The sequence below is a fragment of the Fukomys damarensis genome, unplaced genomic scaffold (assembly GCF_012274545.1).
Source record: "Fukomys damarensis isolate Sample0158 unplaced genomic scaffold, DMR_v1.0_HiC HiC_scaffold_3, whole genome shotgun sequence".
NCBI classification, from domain to species: domain Eukaryota; kingdom Metazoa; phylum Chordata; class Mammalia; order Rodentia; family Bathyergidae; genus Fukomys; species Fukomys damarensis.
Window position 1 is genome coordinate 10,532,824 of NW_022900915.1, and position 7,018 is coordinate 10,539,841.

Consider the following 7,018-nt stretch of genomic DNA (forward strand, 5'->3'; position numbering starts at 1 on the left):
TTTCAAACCAATACTGATTAGGAGAGACAAAGAAGGACACTACGTCCTTGTAAAGAAAACAATACAACCAGAAGAAATGACAATCATAAATATATATGCACCAAACACTAGTGAACCCAACTATATAAAACAAATACCAACGGACATGAAGAATCAAATAAGCACTAACACAACAGTAATGGAGGAATTCAATATCCCACTGTCACAAACTGTGACAGATCAACTGACAGAAAACAAACAATGAAATACTAGAATCAATCAAACTCCTGAGCAAATGAACTTAAAAGGTGCTGACAAGAGTTCCACGCCACAAAATCAGAATACACATTCTTTTCAGTTGCACATGGGTAGTTCTCCAAAACAGACCACATACTTGCTCACAGAACATGTCTAAGTAAGTGCAAAGGAGCTGAAACAATCCCCTATATAGTATCAGACCATAGTGTGATGAAATTGCAGATCAATAGCAAAAGAAACTACAAAAATTTCACAAACACATGGTAACTGAACAATACACTTCTAAATAACCAATGGGTAACAGAGGATATTAAAGAAGAAATCAGATAGTTCCTACAATTAAATGATAATACAACATATTGGAATCTATAGGACACAATAAAAGCAGTCTTATGAGGGAAATTCATAGCACTGAATATGCATATCAGGAAAAGAGAGCAAGCTCCATTAAACAACCTGATGCTGAGCCTCTAGCTTCTAGAAAAAGAAGAGCAGGAAAAACCCAAATATCATACAAGGGAGGAAATCATAAAGATCAGAGCAGAAGTCAATGCAATGCAGACTAAAAGGATGATACCAAAAAATCAACAAAGCCAAGACTACGCTCTTTGAAAGAATAACAAAATTGACAAATCCTTGGCCAAGCTTTTCCAAAAAGGACAGAAAGCCTCAAATCCATGCAATTAGGAATGGAAAGGGTGAAATTACAACACATCCAGCAGAAATCCAAAGGATCGATACCTACTTCAAGAACCTTTATAGGGGCTGGGGATTTAGCTCTGTGGTTCCACCACCTGCCTCGCAAGCACAAGGTCCTGAGTTTGATCCCTGGTTATCAACCCCCAAAAAAGAACCTTTATGCTCATAAGATGGCAAATAGAGAAGAAATGGACAGATTTCTAGATTCATATGGATTACCAAACTTGAATGAAGATGACCTAAAAATTCTAAACAACCCAATATCAATCAATGAAATTGAAAACGTAATTAAAAACTTACCAATCAGAAAAGCCCATTCCTGAGGGCTTCACTGCTGAATTCTACAAGACATTTACAGAGGAACTACTGCCACTGCTGTTTAAACTCTTCAATAAAATTGAAAGGGAAGTAATAGTCCCAAATTGCTGGAAGCAAGAATCACCTTGATCCCTAAAGCAGAGAAAGACCCAGAAAAAGAGAACTATAGGCCAATCTCGCTAATGAACATAGATGGAAAATCCTTAAGAAGATACTGGCAAATAGAATGCAGACAATCATCAAGATGATCACACACCCTGACCGAGTGGGATTCATCCCAGGGATGCAGGCATGCTTCAACATATGTGAACAATACATGTAATACACTATATTAAAAGATCCAAGGATAAAAGCCATATGATCATCTCAATAGATGCAGAAAAAGCATTTGAAAAAATCCAACGTGTATTTATAATAAAACCCTACAAAAATTAGAATAGACAGTCTCTACCTCAATCTGATAAAAGCCAAGCCAGGCATGGTGGCTCACGCCTGTAATCCCAGCACTTGGAAAGCTGAGGCAGGAGGATAGCTGTGAGTTCATGACCAGCCTGGGCTACATAGTGAGTTCCAGGTCAGTCTCAACTACATAGTGAGACCCTGTCTCAAAAACAAAACAGAACAGAACAAAAAGCTTCTTTAAAATCTGATAAAAGCCATCTATGAAAAGCCAACAGCCAATATAATACTAAATGGTCAAAAACTGAAATCCTTCATGCTAAAATCAGGAACACTATCACCACTCCTGTTCATTACACTTTTGGAAACAACAGCCACTGCAATTAGACAAGCTAAAAAAATAAGAGGAATTAAGGTAGGAAAGGAAGAAGTCAAAGGGTCATTATTTGCAGATGATGATATTCTATATAGAACACCCCGAGTCCACCAAAAGTCTTCTAGATTTAATAACCAAATTCAACAAAGGCAAACACACAAAAATCAATAGCTTTTCTGTACATGAAAAGTAAATTCACTGAGAGAGAAATGGGGCAATCAATTCCTTTCACAATAGCATCCAAAAAATGGAAATACCTAGGAATCAACCTAACAAAAGAAATCAAAGACCTCTACTCTGAAAACTACAGCTGTCTGAAAAAAGAGATGATGAAGATATCAGAAAATCGAAAGACACCCCTTGCTCATGGGTAGGAAGCATCAACATAGCAAAAATGGCCATGCTTCCAAAACTGCTATATAGATTCAGTGCAATTCCAATTGAAATCCCAACAGCATACTTCACAGGCCTTGAGAAAATAATTCAAAAATTAATTTGGAACAAGAAGAGACCTAGAATAGCAAAAGAAATTTTAGGCAATAAAGGCAAGTTAGGGGGTATCACAATTCCCAGCTTGAAACTATACTACAAAGCTACTATGCTAAAAACAGCATGATACTGGCAAAGAAACATACCTGAGAACCAGTGGAACTCATTAGAAGATACAGAAACAACTCCAGCCACACTAAGTCATGTCAATCTTTGACAAAGGATCCAACCATCATCAGTGGAGGAAAGATAGCCTCTTTAATAAATGGTGCTGGAAAAACTAGGTTCAATGTGCCAAAGATTAAAACTAGACCTATATGTCTCACCATGCACTAAACTAAAATCTAAATGGATTTAAGATCTAAATGTTAAAAGGGAATCACTAAACCAGCTGGAAGAGAGTTTACACAGAACTCTTGAAGACATTGGTGTAGGAAAACATTTTAAGAACAAAACATCAGTTGCTCATGAACTAGCACAAACAATCAACAAGTGGGATGTCTTCTTATTACAAAGTTTCTGCACAGCAAGAGAAACAACCTACAGTATGAAGAGACAACTTAATGTGGGAAAAATTTTTCACCAGCTGTTCCTCAGACAAAGGTATACTATCTAGAATATATGAAGAACTTAAAAATCAGACCTCTCAAATTTAAAGACCTAATCCACAAATGGGTATATGAAATGAACAGATATTTCTCAAAGAAGTAGAAATAAAAAATAAACAGATGAAAAAATGTTCAACATCACTGGCCATCTGAGAAATTCCAATGAAAACAATGCTCAGATTCTACCTCACCCCAGAAAGAATGGCTTCTACAATGAAATCAGCCAATAACAATTGCTGGTGGGGCTATGGGCAAGAGGAACCCTGCTCTGCTGCTGGTGGAAGTGTAGATTGGTGCAACCACTGTGGAAATCAGTGTGGAGATATTTCACAGTACTAGGATTGGAATTCCCATTTGATCCAGATATTCCCCTGCTGGGTATCTTCCCTAAACATTGAAAGAATCTTACCACAGTGATATATGTGCACCTATGTTCATAGCAGCATGATTTGTAATAGCCAAAACTTGGAAGCAGCCCAACTGGCCATCAAAGGGGGCCTGGATAAAGAAAATGCGGCTTTTTTATATAAAATAGTATACTATACAGCCATTAAAAATTTAGAAATTAGAGATATTTATAGCTAAATGGATGCACATTGAGGCTATAATTTTAAGTGAAATAAATAGGACACATATATATAAATACCAAATAGTTTCTCTGGTGTGAGAAAGTGAAAGTGTAAATAAGGATCAAAATGTATAGTAGATATTGTGAAATAGGAAGAAAAGGTGCAAAGGTTAAGGGAAAGTGGGAGGGGTAGGGGAAAGGAAAGAAGGGAATGGAATTGATATCATAAAATGAAAAATAATGGAAACAAAGTCTTTGTAGATAGGGAGGGAGGGAGGGGTTGAAGGGAAGGCAAGGGAGAAGGGAAAATAAATACTGAGATTGATTATGTAAAGGTATAAATTTCCAACAATAAGTGTCCTTATATTGTCTACATTAAATGTACTGATAAGAGTAATTAAAAAAGAAAGGAAACGTACATATTCTCTGCTGTTTTCCTCATTAGCCCTATAACCTTGGCCAACTTCTTAAATATTTCTGAGGCTCAGTTTCCTCATCCATAAAAAGGAAATAATACAACCTGGTGTTATGGTGAAGATTAAAATGACCTGAAATGAAATTTTGCAAAAATGTATATAAATGCCTCCCACAGACACAACCATTATCATTCATGTGCTTAACAATTTTACATTTACTAATGAGGAAATTAGTACATGAGAGTTTAGTCACTAGCTAATAAGTGGCCAAACTTCTTATGAACTCACACAAAAATCTCACCCTCATTGCACAATTATGCTGCCAGTACAATTTTGCCTCCAGTTCTTGGGCTTTTACCATGAGAGAACAATCATCCTCGCGGCACTGGGATAGGCTACACATATAGCAATGAGTCCACACAAGTCCATTAAGTGAGCAACACAATTTAGATAATGGGCAAGCAGAGATTAGAAAACTATTGCTTTTATTTTCCTTTTACTATGGCACATGAAAATAGCTAATTTTTTTCCACTAAATATAAAAGATCCTTCGGTGATTTGAAGCTTTATAAAGAATCTCTGTGGCTTTTGACTCTTTTTCAAGTCTAAACCAAGTCTTTCTTTCCATTTCCCATCATATGCCTCAACAGAAAGAACCAAGTGAGTTCCTACAGTTGTAGAGTGAAAGGGGTGGAACCCAAAGGGGAACGTCCCCCGAGTGAGGGGAAGACCAACAGCCACCTTCTTGGTGGCACCTGGGAGAAGGCGGAAGACTTCAAGTTAACCTTCCTCCCTCTACTTACATACACCCACATGTACACCATAATGCTCTCCTGGAGTTATATGTGTATAGATTGCAGGAAACCCTTGGGCAAAATGGAAGTGAATTACTTTCAAAAAGGTCATCAAATAAAGCATGAGAATCCATTAACAGAGAACCTTGCATTTTAAAAATTAGATTTCTTAGCTGTCTTATTTTATAACTCAAAGGAAAAGAAATATCATGCATGATAAGAGAATGCCCTCTTGAGACATATGGTTGTACTAGTAACCCCAGATGAGAAGAATATGGGGAACGGGGATCAACCAAAGCAAACTGTAAATATTGTGCTATCAGCAGCGCACTACTACACAGGCCTAAGAAGGGTGGGGGGAGACTTGATTTATACTCTGCGGATTTCTCTGGGGTAACTGTTCCACCATGGCTGACTCCAACTGCCAAGGACTGAATTCCTGATTACTTAACAACTGGCTACAGAAGTTGCTACACCAGCTCACGCACATCGTTACAGTCATTTTGGAAGGATGAAGTTACTTCCTGCCAATGTATTACCATCTGGGTTAATAGTATGACTTTCCAGAGGCTATGTGTATGATTCCCATAAAATTCACCACACAGCCCCACGCTAACAGCAGTTCTCACTGAGAAGTGAGTGAAGATGGAATATCACCACAGATGAATGTATGTAAGAACCAGTGCGTCCGTACTGTGTGTTACACCAGAGCCAATTTCCTGGGTTGTTGCTGTACTGTACTTACGTAATTGTCGCAAAAACGAGAGGCTAGGGAGAGAACATGAGATATTTTGTACTATTTTTTCAAATTAGAGTAGAGTTGATAATTATTTTTAAAAATAGAGTTGTGGAAAAACAGGAAGTAAGAAGGTAAGTGAAAGGGAAACACAAATGAAACAAGTTCTCAAACAACATAGAGAAGTACAGGAAAATTTACCCCCTACATCATACCAGAGAGAAGTAATCGTGATTATCATTAGGTGGATAGTACTCTGGATGTCTTTCTGCATAAACATGTAGATAGGAAGGAGAAAAGTTGAGGCTATTTTTAGAAAAATGGAGTTCCATAATAGATTCTATTTTAAAACATATGTAAATAATTTAATTGCACTTGATTTTAACAAAAGAATCTGATGTTAAACTGTAATAATCAATAAAATTCAGGTAAGTTTTTATCACACACACACACACACACACACACACACACACACTCACACACAGGAATAGCAGATTTCCTGTACAGGCCAACCAGAACTTGAGATCATTTCTTTGACTCTAAAATTATAAGTTGAGTTCATATATTTCCTGTTTTCTGAGATCAGATCACTGAGAAAGGAACCATTAAAAATCTCGCCCAGGAAATTATCAGAAAAGAATGCAAAGACACTAGCCATTAACTCTTTAAAATGTCTTAGAAACTTGATGAAAAACTCAGGGTTTTTGTATTTGATTCCCTCTTCTATTTCGTAGCGGAGCTTTTAGCCATACTGTCTGTCCCCCTCTGATCTTTATGTAAAGGTCATCCATCTACTGATACAGTGTTTTGTTTTTTGGGTTTTTTTTTTTGTTTGTTTGTTTTGTTTTTTGAGACAGGGTCTCACTATGTAGTTGAGACTGACCTGGAACTCACTATGCAGCCCAGGCTGGTCTCAAACTCACAGTGATTCTCCTGCCTCAGCCTCCCGAGTGCTAGGATTACAGGCATGTGCCACCATGCCCGGCTCTACTGATAGTGTTAATGAAACAGCATAGAAGCTAATATTGGTATTTCTTTGTAGAGTTCAATTTGCAAGTATTTCAAGCAAATATAAACACTTTACAGATGTAGCAAATTTTATAATTTTAAAAGGTCAACACAACTGCTCCCTCCCTTCCTCCTTTAACTATCTATAGCAACTCTGCATAATACTCCATAAATATTTTAGCCCTTTTTAAGAGTAGTGAAATGAGGCTCAGAAAAGGTAAACGACTTGGGTAGAGTCACACTGAGTGAAAGGCCACAAGGTCTTGCAGAGTCTCGGATTTGGCCCTTTTCATGATACATTGAGAAGCCTACTGCCTGAGGCACTTTCGTGTTGCTGAGACACACACCCAACACTAACAACTAAGAATAA